The sequence below is a fragment of the Rana temporaria genome, chromosome 5 (assembly GCF_905171775.1).
Source record: "Rana temporaria chromosome 5, aRanTem1.1, whole genome shotgun sequence".
Taxonomy (NCBI): Eukaryota; Metazoa; Chordata; class Amphibia; order Anura; family Ranidae; genus Rana; species Rana temporaria.
The window spans coordinates 245,083,059-245,107,624 of NC_053493.1; the positions used below are offsets into that span (position 1 = coordinate 245,083,059).

Sequence of the window (24,566 nt, forward strand, 5' to 3'; positions counted from 1 at the left end):
GTGCACTTCTAGTGCCAAATGTAGGGTTCAGGTTTTAGTAAATAAACACAATTGTACATTATTCACTCATCTACAAACTGGGTATCCAGCATATAAAAGAAGAAAGCCACTCATTGTTTGTTTTTTGGACAAGCTTTTTTTATTTTCAGCTTTTTCATTTTCCTTGCTGACTCAATCAAATGTTTCTTAACAAACATGTCAACTTTGATTTTTTGCATTGATTTTTTTTATTTTTATATTTTTGAGTTCTCGAATTCTTGGAGTTTTAACAATCATTATTCTCCTATATTTTTGGAGTTCACCAATGTATTTAAAATTGACATTTTTCCCACAACTAGAATATTTCACAATAGTAAACAGAACACAATTTTTGTGTGTGAATTTTTTTAGAAACCATTATTTTTTTTTTTTTTTCTGGGAAAATAATTAAAATCTTCCACAAAAATTTTTGTTAAAATTTTTACTGTAATTCAAAAAATTCAAAAAATGTTTAGTTTTTCTTTGATTTTAATATTATTTTTTATTTTTTTTTTTATTTTTTACTTTTTCGGCTTTTTGATTGAAGCCTTTATTTTTTTAAAAACATATAAAATGTGTAAAACATGTAAAAGACAAAAATGTTTCACTTGTACATCCCAGTCAGTCATGGTGTGAGTTCACACCTGAACATGCCAAAATTTGAAGATGCACACACCAATGGACAAATGTCAGTTCTACAACATCTAAACAACAACAAAGGGCGAAATGTGCTATCTGCCATCATGAGTGATCAATGTCTGTGTTATGTGGGAGCAAACCCTTCCTCCAAAACTACTTGAGAATGGAGGAGGGGGTTGTACCCACAAAGCACAGATAATCAAGATCCTGTGATGGCAGATAGCACATGTTGCCACACTGTGTGTGCATCTTCAAATTTTGGCGTATTGCTGACTAACAAAATAAAACAGGTTGGGGGATGGGCGGGTGGGGGGGGGTGGTCAGTCTTTGACCCGGCCCATCATGTCAATGATGTTTTTATATTTCAGTTCTATGGCACTCATTTGTTGGCGCATAGTTTCCAGCTCGGTGCAGCACTCTAAAAAGTATGATTTAACATTTTGTTCCATGAGATGCAATCTTTGGCGCATGTTGTCCATCTCACTGCTGCACTCCATCACTTGCTGTATTATGATTCCAGCACTGGCGGCAGAAAAATGATGACCAACATCTTCATCCCCTACAAAATGAAGCCAAACAAATACAATGTCAGAAAAAGCCTGTCTAGATCTATATAGGGTTGCCACCTCATCCCTTTAAACCACAACACATATTAATTTTACAGGTTCTGTGGCTGATTAAGGTGGTAATTAAACTCATCTGGTGCCATATCAGCATTACACTAGCCACAGAACATGTGTAATCCATATGTGTTTGTGAATAAAGGGATGAGGTGGCAAGCCTATCTACATCTGTTTTTCCATATCAAGCTGGTGTGACACTGACCTGATGGTGTGCTCCTTCCAACCTCCACATCTTCGACATCTTGAATCACTCCTCCTTCTTGCACCACTTCCCCATCATCCTCCACGACTCCTCCTTCCATCAATCCACCATCTTCTAAATTGTTAAAATCATCCTCATCAAATTCCCCTTCCTCATCCACAAGTACCAGATCCAAGATGACTCCATCCTCCTCTCTTCCTTGCACATCCTCCTCCTCCTCCTCCACATCTTCCTCTCTTCCTTGCATATCCTCCTCCTCCTCCACATCCTCCTCTCTTCCTTGCATATCCTCCTCCTCCTCCACATCCTCCTCTCTTCCTTCCACATCCTCCTCCTCCTCCACATGGCGAGATGTTTGATGTTGGCCTTGTCTGGCCCTCTCAGCCTCCTCAAACTGCAGGCGTCTTCTTTCCCCTTAAATAAACAATGACAAAAAGGTATACTCATCAACACACAGATATTGTAGAGCAGAAATCGCATACATTGCTTTATTAAGGAAGAGGCTTTTTTTTGGGGCTAAATTGGGTCTTCTCCCCCCCCCACTCCTACATTTTGGATGACTTCTATGGCAAGCTCTGATTCGGTCCCTTTTTGGCAAAGTGACACACATGGATGTCCCCCCCCTTAAATTTTAACACGGACACCATACAAATTACAATCATAATATTTAGGTGGAGACACAGGTGCTCTGGATTTCAGATATGAAAACACCAGCTTAGTAGCACTGTTGGCATTACACAGTCTTGGATTTGCATTTTCAACAACTCTATTTGTACACAATGTTTACAAACCATGTTTTTGACCAGAGAGGCATGTCCAGGTGTTTTGTTCCTGGGCTAACATCGTATTTGGGAGAAATAAGCTGATGTCAAAGATGTTTACTATTAACAGTCGTTGCCCAAGAAAAATGTTGGAGAACAACACCTTCTATTTCAACATGAGCTCAGAAGTACAACCAGGCCAAGGAGACAGATGTAGAAATGTACCTGACCAAGCTAAAATTCAAAAAAGGTTCCCCCCCCCCCAACTAATATAATTAACTTACTTTTCTTTAAGATTTTTTTGATCCTCTTGTACTGATGTGGCTCCCTCAGTTTCAAATCAGACCACCGCTTCCGTAGCTGCTCCTTGGACCGGGTGATCCCAAACATTCTCTTCATTTTTCTTGCCACCTTCTCCATTATTTTGCCCTTTCTGCGGTTGGGGGTCTTGTATGGCCCATATTTGCCATCATAGTCCTTCCTCCGCATTATATCCACCAGCTCTATCATTTCCTCAAAAGCCATATTAGTGGCCTTATACCGTTTGGGACGGGATCGGGACGTTCCTGCCTCTCTCCCCTCACTTCTGGCCTGAGAGCTCCGTGCATGGTCGCCTGTCATCGCCATCTTTCATCCCCACAGAGATTAGGGGCGTGGAAACCAGGAAATGTCCCGTCATGGGCGTGTACGAGGGCGGCGGTTCATGCATACGCGGAGTGTAGAGAATGAATAAAACGTAATTACGTTGGTTACGCGGAGATTCTTCGCTCGTTTCACAGAAGTTACCCACTTAACGCCAGATATTTTGAGTTAACATTGATTAGGGGGCATGGCAAAGGCGGTGTGTCACGCACACGCGGAGTGTCTAGAAAGGAAGCCACGTGGTTACGTACGTTACGCGGAGCTGATTATCACATTTGACAGAAGTTACCCACTTAACGCCAGATATTTTGAGTTAACATTGATTAGGGGGCATGGCAAAGGCGGTGTGTCACGCACACGCGGAGTGTCTAGAAAGGAAGCCACGTGGTTACGTACGTTACGCGGAGCTGATTATCACATTTGACAGAAGTTACCCACTTAACGCCAGATATTTTGAGTTAACATTGATTAGGGGGCATGGCAAAGGCGGTGTGTCACGCACACGCGGAGTGTATAAAAGGGAAGCCACGTGGTTACGTACGTTACGCGGAGATTAATTGAAGGTGCTTCACGAGGAGCTAGAGATAGTAAGGTAAGAAAATTTGAACATGGGATCAGCAGAGGCCTAAAAAATATAGAGCCATGGGATTGGGGTTTGGTCTGTTGTTTGCACCCTTTTAACGCTACTTATGTTTCTTGTGTCCCCAAAACGTTAATTCCTTCTCACAATGCTTTCACACATCACTTTAATGTAGATGTGAAGAATGCTCTACGTATTTGTAGTTTTTGACAGGTGTATTGTGATCATGCAAGTATTGTTCTGTGTTGGTTGGCCAGAGGTTATTATGAAGTGTATTTCTATGTCAGGAATGATGAGGGGCATGCTAGGTACACATGAAATAGTGCCTTGAGGAATGGTCAAAATATAAAAAATGGAGGATGGTTAGAGATGACACGTATTTAGGCAACTTTTTGGTAAAATGGGCTGCATATGAAATAATTTTTGGTCACAACAATGGGGCAGAGCTGGGCAGCATTTTAGCTGCAGGAGACACTGTGTTTGCATAGTAGTTTTGAAATCTGGTGCCACATATTCTTACAATGTGAATGCTGTGCATTTTTTTATGCTTCTTTATTTTTATTTTTACAGTGTGTTAATTGTGTTTTTTGTGAAAAAACATTCACCAAGGAAATTGACCAGATTGTGGGCCAAGAGGCGATCAGTATGCTTATAGCGAAGTATCGGGAGACGCCCCTACTTTGGGATAGTAGACACCCCCTCTATAAAAGTCGGGCGCGCAGAAGGACAGCACTTGCTGACATTGCAACATATATGCAGACATGGGTTCCTGACTGCACAGGCAACATGGTCAAGAACAAATTGAACAACCTGAGGGCCGCATTCCGCACAAAAAGAAGACAACTACGGGCGCAACGATCAGGAGCAGCAGCAAGACAGTCCATGGAGCCAAGTCTGTGGTACTACCAGGAGCTGGAGTTTTTGGGGGATCAAATGGATGGCCGGCGATCAATGTCAAGCCTTCCACCCAGACAGCAGGGCAGCAGACCTTCCACGGATCACCCTAGACAGGAGGAGAACAGTGAGGGGCTGGCTGGCATGCGTCCAGAACTTCGATTGAGCACTTCTTCAAATGAGGTAGAGTATTTTACACCAAATTTTTGGGCTGCTAATTATGGTTTAATTCTTGAGTTGATATTGTAAGCACAAACTAAAAAATGGCTGAGAAAATTCGGGGTCTGAAAAATAGGGGTCCTGGATGACAAGTACAGGGATCAGAAGGAGAGTAGATTAAACATTAAAGTAAGCTAAAACAAACCAGTCTAGAGCCTTGAAAATGTGTGTGATTTGCTGGTGTCAAATTGTAAAAAATGTCCCTTTTTTGCCACAGGAAGAAGAGACCAGCCTGGATTTGACGGCTACTGAGGCCGAGATGCATGCCAGCCAGGAGGAAGGGGTCATTGCCAGCCAGGAGGAGGAGGCCGGGCCAAGCACTAGGCAGGAGGGCCCCAGGCCCAGGGCTAGCACAAGCCCACATGTCCCTCCCCCCCAGGTCAGGCAAGCAGGCCTAATGAGGCGCAGGAGGGAAGTGGAGGATAGGAGCCTTGAGATGATAAGGGAGGCAAGCGCCATAATGAGGGCCCCCCTCACCCGCACTGAGGCCTACAGTGCCTATGTTGCACACGAACTAGCAACAGGGGGGGAGGAAGATCAGAGGCGTGCCAGGAACCTATTTAATCAGGTCATTCTATGGATGCAGAGGGGCTGGCTGACGGATGACACCGAGATCAGTGACCCGGCCCATCCTGCCCAACATCTCTTACCTCCTCCTGCTGCCACATCCTCCCCATCTGCAAGAGGCCATTTCCGGATCCGTGGAAGATCTGCTGCAAGGAGGGTTAGAAGGAATAGGAGACGATGATTCCCGGCCTTCCATTTGATCCCCCAAAAACTTTTTGCTTTTTGGACTACCACAGCCTGGGCTCCATTGGCTCGCTTGCTGCTGCTCCTGGTTTTTGTTTTTTGTAGTTGTTCTCTTTAGTTGTCGGTATGCGGTCCTCAAGGTTTGCCATTTTGTCCTTGACTATGTTGCCTGTGCAGTCTGGAACACAAGTCTGCATGTATGTTGCTATCTCAGCAAGTGCTGCCCTTCTAGTTATTTTTTTGTTGAATTATGTTTGAAATAAATGGTGAGTTTATTTTCAGAAATACCTTGTCTATTGTTTTTTTACACTGTGTTGATTAGGCATGAAACATTTTTGGTAATATGTGTCATTTAGAAATGACACCAACTCCTTGTGGGGGGGGGGACATTTGGTGTACCAACTTGGTGAAACAAAAAAGGAAAAACACACGCATAACAAAAATGGTGACATAACCTCACCCAAAAAAATACACAACAAAATGGGCATGAAAAAACAATGGTGCCAGAAATTGCAACCCAAAAAAAAAAAAAAAAAAAATGTGCATGAAAAAACAATGGTGCCAGAAATTGCACAAAAAAAAAATAAAATAAAAAATGTGCTTGAAAAAACAATGGTGCCAGAAATTGCAACCAAAAAAAAAAAAATGTGCATGAAAAAACAATGGTGCCAGAAATTGCACAAAAAAAAAATAAAATAAAAAATGTGCTTGAAAAAACAATGGTGCCAGAAATTGCACAAAAAATATTAAGAAAATAAAACACCAAACAAAAAAAAAATCCATTTAAAAATTAAACACAAAACATAGACATGTGGAGGACTACAATAAAGTTACAACATCTGGATAGATAGCATTAGCAAGAAAACGGGTTTATTCTAGCAAGAGAACGCAGAGAAAAAAAAGAGGCAAGAAACAACACAATAGAGCTTTAACAGGACGAATGTGCCATATCAGAAACAAACGAGAGTTTTACCTGAACGAGTGCTCCCATCCCCTTATTTCGTCTGAGCATGCGCGGGATTTATATACGCGGATAATGTGTACTAACCAACGGATATATCCGTCGGATAGCTTCACAGCGGATATATTTGTTAAGCATGTCAGCAAATATTTTATCTGCTGAAAAGCGATTCGACGGAAAAATATCCGCGGATAATTATCCGCTGCAGTGTACACACCATAGAATATATCCGCTGAAACCCGTTTGCACGGATTTATCTGCGGATAGATTCTATCGTGTGTATGGGGCCTCAGTGCTATCAGAATACACTGATCAGTGGCTGCAGCCTGGACATTTTATTCTGACAGTGGAACCCAGTGCTATCAGAATACACTAAATAGTGGCTGCAGCCGAGACAATGTATTTTGACAGTGGGACCCAGTGCTATCGGAATACAGTGATCAGTGGCTGCAGCCTCTGGTCGACAACAGTTTTCCAATTTGTCCATTTGACAAAAGTCAATCCAACGATCTAAACAGGATCAACATTTTGATCCATCTATGGCCAGCTTAAGTTTATTTATATACTTCCAAGTACAGATTATTTTCTAGTGATGAATGAATTGATTACTTTTTTTACTCCATGTCAATTATTGTATGTAAAAAGAGAAGCATATAGCAGATATAAAGCAACTGCATCAAAAATTGTAGTTATTAGGACTATATAGTGCTTTTGAGTATATTTTTTTAATTATTTTTTTTGTCAGATATAAAATATTGAATTACACTATTATGGGCCAGATCCACAAAAGGGATACGCAGGCGTATCTGCTGATACGCCGTCGTATCCCTGTTTCTATCTATGCGGCTGATTCATAGAATCAGTTACGCATAGATATCCCTAAGATCCGACATGTGTAATTGTTTTACACTGTCGGATCTTAGGATGCAGTACCGTGGCCGCCGCAGGGGGGAGTTTGCGTCGTAAACCAGCGTCGGGTATGCAAATTAGGAGTTACGGCAATCCACAACGGTTTTTCGCGTTCGCTACGTCGCTGCTAGTATAGTTTCCTGTCCCAAATTTACACTTTTTTTTGCTGCCCTAACTTTAGTCAGCAAGTGTATTGCTGTCTAAAGTATGGCCGTCGTTCCCGCGTCGCAATTTAAAAATCAACGTCGTTTGCGTAAGCCGTCCGGGAATACGGAATTACGCTACGCGCGTCGCCGTTCCAAAAAATTACGTCACGGCGCGCAAAGCACGGCGGGAGTTCGGAAACGGAGCATGCGCAGTACGTCCGGCGCGGGAGCGCGCCTAATTTAAATGGGACTCGCCCCATTTGAATTGGCCCACCCTGCGCCGGCCGGTTTTAGGATACACCGCCGCAAATTTCCAGGTAAGTGCTTTGTGGATCGGGCACTAACTTGGAAAAATTGCGGCGGTGTAACTTAAATTAGAAAAGTTAAGTTGCGCCCGAGCTTCGTGGATCTGGCCCTATATTACTATATTACATTTTTATAACATACAGCCATCAGGTAGTAAGCATGGGGTTACTATTTGATTTTCTTGGGTCTAGTTCAAGTAGAAATTAGGCCATAACTTTTTTAGCTTTGGATAAAGTAAAGAGGGACTAGAACATCCTCTCCACTTTATTCACCCCAGTGACTGTTATCACTGAGAGTAAAACTAAAAGGAACCCCCAAATTTTGAGTCCCGTTAACCCTGGTGGCTAAATAGTGGTTTCCTTAAATTTGGAGGAATTTCTTCTCATGTTACCCTTATGGCTATGGAAGTAAAGGGTCATCTCTCCAATGGGACACAGATAGCATACAAAAAAAAAAACACAAATACTGTGGTATAGCAATCCCTTACTCCCAAATGTAAAAAAAAGTTTGGGCATTAGTTCTTTTACTACGATGAATAGACTATGGCAAATGGCTCAGAGATGGGGCTACTCCCCCTTCTGCTAACATGTAAAAGAACTGTTTGAATTCTTGCACAGTCAATAAGTCCACATGCAATGCTGGTATTTTTATTAGCCCAACATGTTTTGCCTGCTAAGGGTCATGGAATTGCTATTTATGTTTGTAAAATTAGGATGGTAAACCACAATATTTATTTAAAAAAAAAAAGTGTATAGACATTTAAACTTAGACAAAAACATTTAAATCATATTAACTAAACAGCATACCGTTTCCCTATAAGTGCTTTTTTACTATATTCTATGGCAGTGTTTCCCAACTCCAGTCCTCAAGGCACACCAACAGGTCATGTTTTCAGGCTTTCCATTATTTTGCACAGGTGATTTGATCAGTTTCACTGCCTTTGTAATTACCACAGCCGTTTCATCTGAGAGACATCCTGAAAACATGACCTGTTGGTGTGCCTTAAGGACTGGAGTTGGGAAACACTGTTCTATGGCACCTAACAAGGATTTGTCTTGGCATTGTCTTGACTGTGTCACAAATCCATGAAGAAGTGTCCCTTCTATTTTTCAGATTTCATCATGCTATTTGTAAGATTACATCATGCATTCAGCAACAGCAAAAATGTACAGATGTGAGGAGGGTCCTGGCCAGGTGTCTCCAAACTATGGTCTGTGGACCACATCTGGCCCACTGCAAGATTTAATATGGCCCGCCGCTGAGGTCAGTAGCATATCCCCAATGTGCATGGGCGTCCGCTCCATAGGGCAAGGCAGGGCGTTTGCCCCCCCCTAGAATCAGTAGTAAGACACTGTGACACACATTTAGATTTAGCTGCGGCCGCCTCTCGAACCAGCGCCGCCGATTGTCACTGTCTCTCTCATGTCCGCGGCATATCAAGTCAGTCTGTGACTATGTTTGTTTACCTTCTGCTCCCCGCCCCTTGTTTTCCGGCCAGCCAATGATCGCTCACTCCCCCTAACTTTGCAGTCCAGCCTGGTGCTCGTCCTGGTGGCGTGACGTCACTCACGCCGGGAGGGGATCACGTCGGTGATACTGATGGCTGGGAGGAGCGTAGAGAACTGTACCACGAGGAGCCCGCGCGCTATTGAGGCAAGTCTAACACACAGACACAGACAGTCTGTAAAGCGCTAATTGTTTGCTAATTTTCAGAAGGAACGTCCGTAAAAGCAGGCTGGCTTTGCAGACAGTGCAGTAATGCCAACACACATTAGCACACTTTGTACATGTTTGCACTGACATTTTTTTAATGGCTCCCCAATGCACTAAAGGGACACACCTGCTGCATGGTAATACACTTTGATTTTTACTATATGAAATTGTGATTGTTATTATTCGATTAGTGAGCCATTTTACAAGTGTGTGTGTGTGTGACACACACACACTTGTAAAATGGCTCACTAATCGAATAATAACAATCACAATTTCATATAGTAAAAATCAAAGTGTATTACCATGCAGCAGGTGTGTCCCTTTAGTGCATTGGGGAGCCATTAAAAAAAATGTCAGTGCTTTTGCTTTGCAAACTTGATATGAATAATTTTCAATACAAATTATTGGAAAATAAAAAAATTTCAGTGCAAACATTAATATGTGCAAAGTGTGCCAATGTGTGTTGCATTACTGCACTGCAAAGCCAGCCTGCTTTTACTGACTTCCCTTCTGAAAATACTAGTTTCTTGGCTGCAAAGCCACCAGAGACAGCCAAACAACTAGCACTTTAAGCAACAAAAACCTTCACATTTTTCTTTGTATATATACCCTTAAAATGCCAGGAGCCGGGTGCACTGGTCAGTGATCATAGTAACTCATGTATTAATGTCAGTGCAGGACATTTACCCCCCTCCCCCCCGCCGCCATGCTGCATATTAAAAAAATCTTTAGACTGCATTCCGTATAGCATCATGCCATACGGAATGATGCAGTCTGAAGATTATTAACTGTGATGACTGTCTGTGATTTTTTTTAATATGCAGCATGGTGGGGGTGGGGGGGGGGTAAATGTCCTGCACTGGTTATGGTTACTCATGTATTAATGTCCTGCACAGTGCAGGGTGCAGTGTAATGTAAAGGGGTCCAGGGATGCAGGGTGCTGTGTAATGTTAATTGGTGCAGGGTGCTGTGTAATGTAAAGGGGTTGAGGGATGCAGGGTGCTGTGTAATGTAAGGGGTCCAGTGGTGCAGGGTGCTGTGTAATGTAAGGGGTCCAGTGGTGCAGGGTGCTGTGTAATGTAAGGGGTCCAGTGGTGCAGGGTGCTGTGTAATGTAAGGGGTCCAGAGGTGCAGGGTGCTGTGTAATGTAAGGGGTCCAGTGGTGCAGGGTGCTGTGTAATGTAAGGGGTCCAGAGGTGCAGGGTGCTGTGTAATGTAAGGGGTCGAGAGGCGCAGGGTGCTGTGTAATGTAAAGTGGTGCAGTGATGCAGTTGTGGAGAGGGAGTACACAGTGATAAAGAGATATTGAAAGATGCAGGGGGCACAGTGGGATGTTTTTATATTTCAACGTGGGGGGGGGGCGCTTTTAACCCCCGCTAGCGGTCGAAGAAAGGGTTAAATGCGACTGTGTATCGCCAGTGCCGAAGCGCCCCCCCCTGAAAAAATTTCAGCGGACGCCCATGCCAATGTGCACATATTAAGGATTGAGGCCAGCATAGGCCCCTGCTTGAATTCCCCCTTGCAATCTCCAATGAAGGTTCAAACCAGCATCCTAACAACCAATGTCATTGTTTCCCCAGCATTCACCGGAGGACAGAACCTGCTCCATCCAGATCTGCATTGGCATCTGTCCTGTTGCAATGGTAAGGGAGATTCTGAAGGGGACCCTGATGTAAGAAGGGACTCTGATATGGGGAGGGTCTGACGAGGAACCTGATGGGTGAAAGGGAGGACTCATTCATTTCTAAAAATGACTTTTTTCAGCTTGCAAATGTTTGTAAAATATACAATGTGGCCCTCATACTGAAAAGTTTGGAGACCCTGGTCTAAACTTTGACATTGAATTCCTACTATAGAATTGATTTAGCATATGTTTCTAATGACAGTTCTGTTGTCCTTTAGCACATTTTACTGCATTATAGCACATTTTACAACATTTATTAGCATTTTTTTTCTTTTAAGGCACATTAAAAATGTAACAGTTTGTACAAAAAGTGTTCTTAAATGCAGTAATGTGCAGAAAAGGATGCACTCTAAAACAGTGGTTCTCAACCTCAGTTATCAAGTACTCCCAACAGGCCATGTTTTGGGAATTTCTCTTAGATAAAATAGCTGTTCAAAATACCAAGCCATGTGAGACAAAGGCATAATGTGCTAGTATGCATAGAATACTAGCTCATTATGTATTACCTACCTTAGATTGAAGCCCCCGCAGCCGTCCTCGACCCCCTCCTGCCGTGGACATCTCTCCCGGAGCTTACTTCTGGGTATCGCGGCTCCGGAGCTGTGACTGTCCGGAGCAACGATGACGTCACTCTCGCACATGCATGCGGGAGCCGCCGGTAAAGGCACATCTAACTGAAGCGTCCACCACCACTTATGACAAGGGGCTTACCGGATCGATTGGACCCAGACAGGCATATACCTACTAGGCCAATCAAACTTTGTTAAAGATGATACGCTGAAGAGGGTACACCATACACGTCATGCGATTCGGTATCAATGAAGAAAACCTCAGGCAAATGGTATGAAAATGGTTTTCAGCAAGCAGCGACGTTCACACGGAGGGTATATCAGTAATCCAACCGATAAGTATGAAAAAGAAAAAGCAGGGCGCACATAGCATAATTCCGTAAAAAAAACAATATTTATTTTAAAAGAGAGTAACTCACATTTTGCAATGTTCAATCGAGCTCATAAAAAAAGGGTAGCAGGAACAACAGCAGTTCATCCCGACATGTTTCGTTACAAAAAGAACATCATCTGGGGTGCTGTCATCATGCTACACTTACCCTTAAATACATCAAAGGACCCCCACATTCATATCGATACCGATATGAATGTGGGGGTCCTTTGATGTATTTAAGGGTAAGTGTAGCATGATGACAGCACCCCAGATGATGTTCTTTTTGTAACGAAACATGTCGGGATGAACTGCTGTTGTTCCTGCTACCCTTTTTTTATGAGCTCGATTGAACATTGCAAAATGTGAGTTACTCTCTTTTAAAATAAATATTGTTTTTTTTATGGAATTATGCTATGTGCGCCCTGCTTTTTCTTTTTCATACTTATCGGTTGGATTACTGATATACCCTCCGTGTGAACGTCGCTGCTTGCTGAAAACCATTTTCATACCATTTGCCTGAGGTTTTCTTCATTGATACCGAATCGCATGACGTGTATGGTGTACCCTCTTCAGCGTATCATCTTTAACAAAGTTTGATTGGCCTAGTAGGTATATGCCTGTCTGGGTCCAATCGATCCGGTAAGCCCCTTGTCATAAGTGGTGGTGGACTCTTCACATTTTTTAAGCATTGGATTATGTGTGCGTTTTCCATTCATTTGAGAAGGATTCACCGATTCAGTCATTAATATATGGACTTTAATATACCATTAATTCACGTGGTGTTGCACGTTATCTTTTACAATTGTTTATCACTAATTGTTTCATTGTTAGCGCTACACTTTTCTACACATGTTTTATTAGCAACTTTTTGATCTCATTTGCTGTGTTAGCGGCTTTTCAGTTTACTAGATAGCGCAGTATTTTTTCTTTTTTCTACATCTAACTGAAGCAACAGTACGACGTGCCAATTTCTTCAGTGCGCATGTGTCGATCACTTCGGCACATGCAGACACAGGGGGATATCTGCGATTTTTATCATGACTGCGACATTATGGCGGACACATCGGACACTTTTGACAAATTTTTGGGACCATGGTAATTTTTACAGCGATCAGTGCTATACAAATGCACTGATAACTGAAAATTACAGTGGCAGTGAGGGGATTAACCACTTCCGATTACAGGAAGCTGTGAACACTGTCCTGTCACTAGGAAGGCTGGGGAAATGCTTGTTTACATCAGCATTTCCCCATTCTTCCTCACTGTGACACGATCGTGGGTATGACCGGGGACATCGTGTCTGCGGGACCTGCAGTCGTAGTCACGGAGCTTGCGGAGGGCGCGCGCATCCACAATGTCGCTATCTTAAAGGGGACGTATATATACGTCCTTTTGCCTGCCCGTGCCATGCTGCAGACGTACATCTGCGTGCGGAGGGCGGCAAACGATTAAAGGGACAATAAAAAAAAAATCTTTTTAATTGCATTTTAGGGTAAATATTTTTGACCCCAAATCTCATATTTAAGAGGTCCTGTCATGCTTTTTTTTATTACGAAGGATGTTTATATTCCTTGTAATAGGAATAAAAGTGACAATTTTTTTTTTAAAGAACAGTGTAAAGATAAAAAATAAAAAGTCAAATAAATGAGAAAAAATAAATAAAAATGTAACGCACCCCGTCCCAACGATTTTGCACACAGAAGCGAACGCATACATGAGTAAGGCCTGCATATGTAAACGGTGTTCAAATTACACATGCAAGACATTGTCACGATCAGTAGAGTGAGAGCAATAATTCTAGCCCTAGACCTCCTCTGTAACTCAAAACATGAAAGCTGTAGAATTGTAGAAATAAAGTGCACTTGTAAGACGGTTGCGCAAATACGGTGTGAAATAAAGTATTGCAACGACCTCCATTATATTCTTTAGTGTGTTAGAAAAAAAATGTATAAAATGTTTGGGGGTTCTAAGTAATTTATGAAAAAACTGTTAAGCACCAAATCTCAAAAGAGGCTCTGTCCTTAAGTGGATAATAATATAAGTCAAGCAGCACTACAATCAATACGAAATACAAATATAAAAAACTCCCTGTCAAAGCTGCTACTTTTTAAACAGAATAACACACTATATAAAATGAAAACACAAATAAGGCAGCACTAGTAAGTAAGTAGCTTAAACGTATATACAAATGTGATGAATAAAGTAAAGTGCAGTATGAATAAAACAGTGCCGATTTCACAAATAACTCAACATATGCGCAAATGTTATAAACATGAAAAGACAAATCCAAATTGAGTTCAGTGCAATTAAACCACAGTGTCCATTCCGCCATCCATAAGAAGGACTCCACCCATAAACTGAGGCCCCGTACACACGACAGAGTTTCTCGGCAGAATTCGGCGAGAAACTCGGTCAGAGCCGGATTCTGCCGAGAAACTCTGTCGTGTGTACTTTCGGCCCGATGGAGCCGCCGAGGAACTCGTCAAGAAAATAGAGAACATGTTCTCTATTTTCTCGTTGTTCTATGGGAGCTCTCGGCCCGCCGAGCTCCTCGGCGGCTTCAGGGCTGAACTGGCCGAGGAACTCGATGTGTTTGGCACATCGAGTTCCCCGGCCGTGTGTACGGGGCCTCAGAGTTCAAATAATTTGCTGATTATTCACTGGTGCTCCATTCACTGTAACTCAATTTGGATTTGTCTTTTAATGTTTATCACATTTACACATATGTTGAGTTATTTGTGAAAATAGCACTGTTTTATTCATACTACACTATACCTTATTCATCACATTTGTATATATGTTTAAGTTATTTTAGTTACTAGCGCTGCCTTATTTTTGTTTTCGGTTTATCATTTTTTGTATATTGCTTTTACCATGAATCCAGCCTTAGCATTAAATGTAAGCTAAATGATGTTCTGCTAATTAACATACTATTTTTTTTTAATAAGTTCCAAATACTGGATGGTTGATAGACATAAGTCTTTTTTCAAATTACTAATTATAACAAAAAATTTGAAGCAATGCAGAAATAGTAGTACTCTTGTGAAGATCTGTGCATTGGGAAACAGAGTAAGAGCTGTCAGGCACCCATTTTACCTCTTGATTATTGAATACTTAATGCTCAATCAGATGTCACTTTAAGCAAGCCTGTCATGAAAGAAACAGAGACTACCAGTGCTGACCTCTCTGTTTGAAAACACTAATTACCCCGCTGTCGTGCTTTCAATCATTGCTCTTGATCAAGTATGCAGATAAAGCCCTCATACACACAGGGCCTTTATCTCTTGTGCGGTGGCTGGATGGAGCTGGATAGTGCACTAAGTGGTAGCCTTGTTTAGGACCATATGCACCCAGGAATGAATGCCTGGACAACAGACTTTTTCCATTCTGAACAATGGTACCTAGGCATATACAGCCCTAAATGTAATACCTCTAAGGCTGCATTCACACCTAAGCGGCAGCCGCGTTCGCGTGTAGCGGCAGATTTGCCGCGATTACAAATGTTTCAATTTTTTTTTTTCCCTAAAGTATTCCCATTGCTGTCTATGGGAAAACGCGCCTGTCGCGTGAAAAAAAGGGTCCGGGACTTTTTTTCAGGCGACAGGCGTTGCGTGTCTATGAGATGTGAACCATCTCCATAGACGGCAATGGGAATTCTCCCCTCTAGCGGCAGAAGCGTCCCGCGTCGGGCGTTTTGTCGCTTAGGTGTGAATGGGGTCTTAGTAAAGGGCCCAGCCTCATCCAGTTGCTGCATTTTTCAGCATTTCATAGACTTATACAGTTTGCGTGCAACAGAACTGGATGATGCACCTATTCCTTCTACTCGCATGCAAACACCGGAATCTGAGATGCGAGCTAAACACCCAGGGCCAGATTCAGGTACCTGCGCTGCGGCGTAACGTATCTCGTTTACGTTACACCGCCGCAAGTTTTCAGTGCAAGTGCTTGATTCACAAAGCACTTGCCTGTAAACTTGCGGCGGTGTAACGTAAATGCGTTTGGCGCAAGCCCGCCTAATTCAAATGGGGCGTGTACTTTGCGCGAAATTACGGCGCCCCGACGTGTTTTTTGAACGGCGACGTGCGTTACGTCCTTTCGTATTCCAGGACGTCTTACGCAAAGAAAAAAAAATTGAAATTCGACGCGGGAACGACGGCCATACTTTAACATGGCTGGTCTAAATCTAAGCCATGAAATAGCAGGCGTAAGTTTGCGACGGGAAAAGCCGACTAGCGACGACGTAAGAGAATGCGACGAACGCGCGTACCTTCGTGGATCGCCGTAAACAGCTAATTTGCATACCCGACGCGGAAAACTACGCAAACTCCACCCAGCGGGCGCCGGAGTATTACACCTACGATCCAAAGGCGTATGAAGCTGTACGCCTGTCGGATCGAAGCCTAAAGCCGTCGTAACTTGTTTTGAGGATTCAAAACAACGCTACGACGCGGCAAATTTGAAAATACGCCGGAGTATCAGTAGATACGCCGGCGTATTACAACTGTGAATCTGGCCCCCAATGTGCATGAGGCCAAAGACGTCTGACTTTCTTTGACTTTTTAGATTTGTAAACTTGCTTAGGTTCTATGAGCAAGTGTCGAAGACAGCAAACCAAGCAACCAATCGGCATTTTCGTAAAGGAAATCAGCAACAGCATGTTTTTGTCTTGAGGTGTAATGCTGCGTACACACGATCAGGCTTTTGCCCGGCCAAATCACATCGGAATTCCGACGGAATTCCATCGGAGAAAAATAGAACATGTTCTATATCTAAACACCGATGGAATTCATCGGAATTTCCAATGAAAAAACTCAGATGGGGCTACACACATAGGAATATCTGATGGAAAAAGTCTGTCTGGCTTTTTCCATTGGAAATTCCGATCGTGTGTACGTGACATTACTTTAAACTGTACATATAGCCAAAATGTTTTTTATTTTGGATGGAGTAGGGAATGTTTGAAATCCTAATGGCTTTTTTGTCTGCAGTCTAGGTCACATTTGGTAGATTACCCTTTACTTCTGCACTGTAGAAACAACAGGAAATCTTTCACAGGAACAATGGGGGTAATTTATAGAAAGGCAAATCCACTTTGCACTACTTGGAAGTGCAGTCACTGTAAATCTGAGGGGTAGATCTGAAATGAGGGGAAGCTCTGCTGATTTTATCATACAATCATGTACAAGCTAAAATGCTGTGTTTTTTTTTTCTTGCATGTCTCCCTTGGATCTACAGCGAATGCACCTCCAAGTGCACTGCAAGTGTTTTTTCCTTTCTTAAAGGGGTTGTAAAGGTTTGTTTTTTATTTTCTAAATAGGTTCCTTTATGCTAGTGCATTGTTGGTTCCCTTCTAAATGTTTTTTTTCTTTGTCTGAATTTCTCACTTCCTGTTTCTCCTCAGTAAGCTTGCCCCCATCATCTGACTGGGGGTTAGCCAGGCAGAACAGCTTACTGTGGAGGAACTGTGAGAAATTCAGACAAAGAAAGCAAAGGAAAAAAAAAAATTTGAAGGGAAATCGAAGGAAAAGGTAAGTGAACCAACAATGCACTGACTAGCTTAAAGGAACCTAGTTAGAAAATAAAAAAAACTAACCTTTACAACCCCTTTAACCTCCCTGGCGGTATTATTATTTCAGGATTTTAGGTGCTGAAAGCGGTACCATTATTTTGCATGGAAATTTGGCGTTTTATACTGTAGGCCTGTAATTCTTAGGAATAACTCACTTAAATCTGTCCAAACAAGAGTCTAGTAGACATCCCGGGTATAATAAAATTTGAAAAACAAAATCATAAATTATAATATAATAAATAACTATAAATTATTATTACAAATAATAATATAATTATAATAAAAAATATTCAATAATGTAATCAAATCAAAATCACTGAAATTTGCTCAGTTGCAGAATTGTCGCTGTCATTACTTTTATTTTTTTATGATGAATTTCCCCACAAATCGCTATCGCACAATTCTGCAAGTGATTATAATTTACTATCGCTGTTTTCTAGCTGCTCTAAAACCATTTTTGACATAAAGGGACACTTTTTGGTTGCTATGGACAATCTACAGTTTGCAGGGAGAAAGAACAGTTTTTATTATATAAAAGAACATGTAGGGCACTGGGCAGACCACTAGGGACAAGGGGGGGGGGGGGTGTATTTTTTACATACAGTACTGTAATCTATAAGATTACTTGCAGAGGACAACTGCACTTTGCAAAGTGCACAATCTTTTTGCCTTTAGTAAATCAACCCCTGTGTGTTTAGTCAAGGCACCCGATTTATATGCACCATCAGTAAAAAAAACCTGACATGGGTTCTAACCTTTCTATACTTCATCCAAAAAGGAAAAAAATGTGTACACTGTAAAAAAAATCTGACATGGGTTCTAACCTTGCTATACTTCATCCAAAACTAAAAAAAATGTGTATACTTTATGCTGTGAATGCTACAAATATATATAGATTCTTGTACTGGTTCTTGAGAAAGGGGGTTCTTATATCCCCCGAAATGTTTTTTTTTTTTCTTCCTCCTCTCTCTTTTCACCAGGGTCTGACTATCTTTTTCATTATTCTATTCTTGGTGCCAAACTCCTGTATGTATTTCTGAGCTCTTATATATTCTGGCCCGGATTCAGAGAGATTGGCGCATCTTTAGATAGGCATAGCGCATCTCATATGCGCTACGCCGACGTAACATTGAGAGGCAAGCTGAGTATTCACAAAGCACTTGCTCCCATATTCACGCCGGCGTAACGTAAATTGGCCGGCGTAAAACCGCGTAATTCAAAGTAGCAAGGCAGTGGGCGTGGTGTATTATAATGAAGCGTGACCCCATGTAAATGCATGGCCGAATGAACGGCGCATGCGCGTGCATGCTCAAATTTACTCCCTAAGATACGCCGGCTCCATTCATGCGACGTGAACGTAACCTACGCCCAGCCCCATTCACGTACGACTTACGTAAACAACGTAAAATACAACGCTGTTCCCACGCCCATACCTTAACATGACTTACGCCTGCTTTATGAGGGGTAAACTTACGCCGGACTTACGCCTTACGTAAACGGCGTAGCTTACTGTGACAGGCGTAAGTACGTTCGTGAATCGGCGTATCTAGCTCATTTACATTTTCGATGCGTAAATCAACCGAAGCGCCCCTAGCGGCCAGCGTAAATATGCACCCAAGATACGACGGCGTAGGAGACTTACGTCGGTCGTATCTTGCCAAAATCCAGGCGTATCTGCTTTCCTGAATAAGCGTATAGATACGACGGCGCACATTTGGACTTACGACGGCGTATCTGGAGGTACGTCGTCGTAAGTCCTTTCTGAATCCGGGCCTCTAAGTGTAGCTCAGTCTACCTATATGCATGAATGTGTTTTTGCTGTGATTCAACAAATTTCTTTGCTATATTATGCTTGTTGTTATATAACATATTGGGATATCCGTACCTGTTGTATAATTGTATGTATATGCCTAATACAAATTCATTGCTAAAGCATTTTGTTTATGTGGCATGCTTACTCATTATATATTTAAAATTACAGCTTAAAACGTTTCATCTTTTTTTATGAACTTGAAATGTATTCACCTATTTTACACTGAAGACTGCATTTGAGTTATTATTTAAAACATGCAAGCGGGTGATAATGGAGTATATAGTATGTTGCTGTCGTAGTATTGGCGATAACATGATAGGGTTCTATGAGCAGGCAGTAGCTGTATTACTTTTATGATCTTGCTTCAAAAAGTCCTCACACTTCCTTGGTGTGTCATTGATAATTTAGTATATATCTAATAGCCCAGTGAAGCTGAATGACTGAAATATGGCAGGATTTGCTATAAAGCCACAATGACCTGACTGTAACCCCGTTTCCCAGAGGTAATCAGAAGAGGGATTTTCTATGACAAAGATGGAAAGTCATAGCGGGGTGAGCACTATTTCATCTAGCTGAAGCAAGTCTGCTGTTGTTTGTAAGGAAAACATGCTATTGACACTGCTGTTACTGCTAAGGATGAAAACAGCAATAAATATTGATTGCATGGCATTCTTTCAAAGAAAGGCTTTGCTTTGCATATATCCTCAGGTAAGCTTAATAATACATAAAGATGTTACTGTCTTCAAAAAGCTATGTCAGCACGATTAGCTTTAAAACGATACAATCTTTTTGCCGATTATGCCAAGCATTGCTCCTTCAAACGTATTGCCCACATGGCAGACGCTGCCAAACACAGCAGTGATTTCTTCCTTCTCATTAAATTACATTATTCTTCTAAATAACATTTCTTTCATCGATCCAGCAAAAAACATTTTCAAGCTAGTTTTCTCTGTGCTCTTATTCCTCATTTCTTAGAACTGAACTCCAGGCGGCAGGGGCGGCCCATCCATTAAGTGCGCACATGCGCCGCCCCCCTGTCCATTGATGCCCCCCCCATCCATGTGTCCAGCGCAGGACACCAGCGCATAGATTTCAATGCGAGGGGCTGTTTTTTTTATTTGAGCTGGAGACTCTAATAGGCTTCAATATAGGGTGGGCTCGGGTCCCACCCAGGTGTGTTACAACAGCAAATTAATATTCGCTGTTGTAACACTGATTCCCCTCCCAGCCAATCAGGATGCCGGTTTTGACACCGGTCACCTGATTGGCTGAAAGGACATGTGATCCTATAGGATGCCTAAGAAAAGGAGGGGAGGAGCTGGAAGCCACCATGGAGAAGTGGACACAGAGCCACTGCACCCCAATGCCTGCTGCCTGCTACCGGCTGCTGCCAAAGGGGTAAGTGCCGGGGGGTTGCCGCACGCGGGGGGGGGGGGGTAGTTGGTTGTTATGCAATGCAAGGTCTAACAAACAAGTATTGAATATTGTACAATTTTTCCTATACAATGCATGTACATTGTCTCACCCCTCACATTTTTGTAAATATTTTATTATACCTTTTCATGTGACAACACTGAAGAGATTACACTTTGCTTCAGTGTAAAGTAATGAGTGTACAGCTTGTACAACAGTGTAAATTTGCTGTCCCCTCAAAATAACTCAACACACAGCCGTCTAAACCCCTGACAACAGTGAGTACACCCCTAAGTGAAAATGTCTGAATTGAGCCCAAAGTATCAATATTTTGTGTGGCCACCATTATTTTCCAGTACTGTCTTAACCCTCTTGGGCATGGAAATCACCAGAACTTCACAGGTTGCCACTGGAGTGCTCTTCCACTCCTCCATGACAACATCACAGAGCTGGTGGATATTAGAGACCTTGCGCTCCACCACCTTCCATTTGAGGATGCCCTACAGATGCTCAATAGGGTTTAGGTCAGTCCATCACCTTGACCCTAAGCTTGTTTAGCAAGGAAGTGGTCATCTTGGAGGTGTGTTTGGGGTCATTATCATGTTGGAATACTGCCCTGTGGCCCAGTCTTTGAAGAGAGGGGATCATGCTCTGCTTCAGTATGTCACAGTACATGTTGGCATTTATGGTTCCGTCAATGAACTGTAGCTCCCAAGTGTCGGCAGCACTTATGCAGCCCCAGACTATGACACTCCCACTACCATGCTTGACTGTAGGCAAGACACACTTGTCTTTGTACTTCTCACCTGGTTGCTACCACACACGCTTGACACCATCTAAACCAAATAAGTTTATCTTGGTCTCATCAGACCACAGGACATGGTTCCAGTAATCCATGTCCTTAGTCTGCTTCTCTTCAGTAAAGTGTTTGCGAAACCTTCTTGTGCACCATCTTTAGAAGAGACTTCCTTCTGGGACAACAGCCGTGCAGACCAATGTGATGCAGTGAGTTGGGCATGGTCTGAGCACTGACAGGCTGCAAGAGTTAAATGCTTGTTGAGTCTAGGGCTAGAGGATACCAGCTGGTATTTGTCAGGGATATCATATAGTACTATGCAGGGTCAATAGTCCTGAATTGTACATGAGGTTGCCAAGGACCCATCCACAACCCAGTGCATTGAAGAGAAAAGGATAGCGACAAAGCCTGTCAGAGCAAGGAAATAAGTATTATACCTTATAATATTATAATGCTTTAACATATAACTGGACCCCTGACACAAGCCAATCGGAGACTCTGTCACTAGGGATAAAGGGGACAAATTGATGCAGGTATGATTTGAAGGCACCTGATGGTGTCTGCACATGCCTGCAGCAGCCCCCAAATTCTTCCTGTCCTGGCCAAATGTCAGGCCATTTTGACAAGCAAATCTTCTCAGAGGCAAATGGAAAAGCTAAACCTTCCCTTTAAACATAAAAAAAGCCAGCTAAAACATTTATAAAAAGAAAATATCCAGTGCTAATGTCTGTATGTTTTATATACTAATCAGCTTTTTGAAACTCTTCAGATAATTGGTTATGGAACCCATACTAGTGCATTACTATATTTCGTCTGAGAAAGTAATCTAAAAATTCTAACCCCTCACCATTCCAATTTCTCCAACCCAGTTCTCATCATGGCACTGCACTTTTGATTGCTGTGTAAATTAAAAATAATCTGCTCTGGATACAGACACTACATAGTTACTGTAAACAACTGTGCTAATCTTCAAATAGAGTTCTTACTGGGGGGCGTGGCCAGGCAGCGGATGTAGCCAGACGTGTCTGAAGTGAGCTCCGCCGAAAATCCTTCTATTCATCCTGCGGAAGAAATTTATACTCACCCACAGTCACACCGGAGGATTCCTTGTTGCTCGGGGAACACGTACATACCTTTCCCGGTGTCCTGGTCCCGCGATGTCGTCCGGCAAACGGCAGCTGGTGAACAAGCCAGCAGAACTCATGGTCCAAAATGGCGCGTATGCAGGCCGCACAGCGAGGGAGAAACACCGCGAGGCAGCTGAAAAACTGTTCTCCAAGCCACTGCTGAAAGAACCTACGGCCTCCTCCAGCACTCCGGAGGACTCACCGAGCGGAGGATCCGAGGCGGATGACACAGTGCCCCTGGAGGACTCGGTACAGGCCGGACTACTATGGGACACAGTGAGTACTCCAGAGCAGGCCTCAGATAAGACACAGGGCCCGGGGAGTCCTACCATAGAGGGAGAACCCACGCTGAGAGATATATTCACTGCAGTCACTTCATGTAATGTATCCCTGGCAGTACTGACCACGGAAGTAAAAGGGATGAAGTCAGAAATCTCATTTCTCAGACAGGATGCCCAAAAAATGAGAGAAAGAACCTCAGCATTAGAGGAAAGGGTGAGCACCATTGAAGATGACATGGGGCCTATGCAGAGGGACCTGACCTACAATAACCATTTAATAGACCAACACTCTTCTCGTTTGGAGGAATTAGAGAACAGGATGAGAAGAAATAACGTAAGGGCTATAGGCCTACCTGAGAAAATGGAAGGAAAAAATCCTGTGGAGTTTATTGAGAAGTGGCTGATTGCAGCTTTTGGAAGAGAAGCATTCTCCCCTATGTTTTCTGTTGAACGGGCACACAGGGTGCCATCTAGACCCCCACAGCCTGGAGCACCGCCTAGACCATTCCTGTTTAAATTCCTACATTATCGGGACAGGGACGCCACTTTATACAATGCCAGAATTAATCCAGCAGCACTGAAGGTTGACAATACTAAAGTCTCCCTATTCCCGGACTTTTCTGCCGAGCTACAGAAGAAGAGAAGCAAGTTCCTGGATGTGAAACGCCGTCTGAGGGACCTCGACTTGAAATACGCCATGTTGTACCCGGCCCGCCTTCGGGTAGAGGTTTTTGGTGCTGTCCAATTTTTTGATTCCCCGGCCACTGCAGCACACTGGCTGGATCGGGAAGAGCAATTCATCAAAGAGGCGAGGGGTAGACGACCAGCAGACTGAAAAGAAAGTCTAATCTGATGACCCAGCATATTATGTGCTCACTTTCCTAGTTGCCTTTGTAAGGCGGTTTTTGTTCACTTTGGTCACTAAGGCCCAGAGTTTTGCTGTTGAGAAGCTCTAAGACACTGTGGTGCGCTTCCACTGTTGCCCCCAATAGGGTTGTTTCAGGCCCTAACTTGCCCCCTGGGTAAACTTTCGTTAGCCATGTTGGCTACATTACATATGGTACTAAGGAGCGATGATCCCGCCATGCTCTGCTCTCAGGAAACTGCTCTATATACTTCTTTGTTGTTTTTTCTGTTTTTTTTACTATTTTTTTCTATGCTCTCCCTAGCCTGTAGCCCACATGATCATGAAATAGGGTTCCCTTACTGCAGTAGACAAGGGTCCCAGAATGGTAGTATGCTTATTGCTTGTGTTATGCCTCTAATCTCCAAGATGGTCATAGATGATGCTTTAGATAATTTTTACTTATACGGTATAAGATTGTATTCTCCTACTGATATTAAGATTCCGGTAGCATGTCTAATATAACTAGGTGTCTGTCGTGGAATGTCCGAGGCCTGAATAGTCCGGTGAAGCGCCTTGAGGTACTGCGCACTATTAAAAGATTGGGCGCGGAGGTAATCTGTCTACAGGAGACTCACCTCCCCCCGGGTCCTACCCCGAAACTGGCAACTAGGCAATTTTGCCACCAATATCATTCTACCCATACGGTTTACTCGAGGGGAGTGAGTGTCCTG

General features: G+C 42.8%; 1 protein-coding gene across 1 annotated transcript in view; it reads right to left on the bottom strand.

Annotated features, from left to right (window-relative positions):
- The window catches only part of F13A1 (coagulation factor XIII A chain), a 219,582-nt gene that overhangs the window by 28,676 nt on the left and 166,340 nt on the right, over nucleotides 1-24,566 (bottom strand). The gene's annotated exons all lie outside the window — the stretch shown is intronic.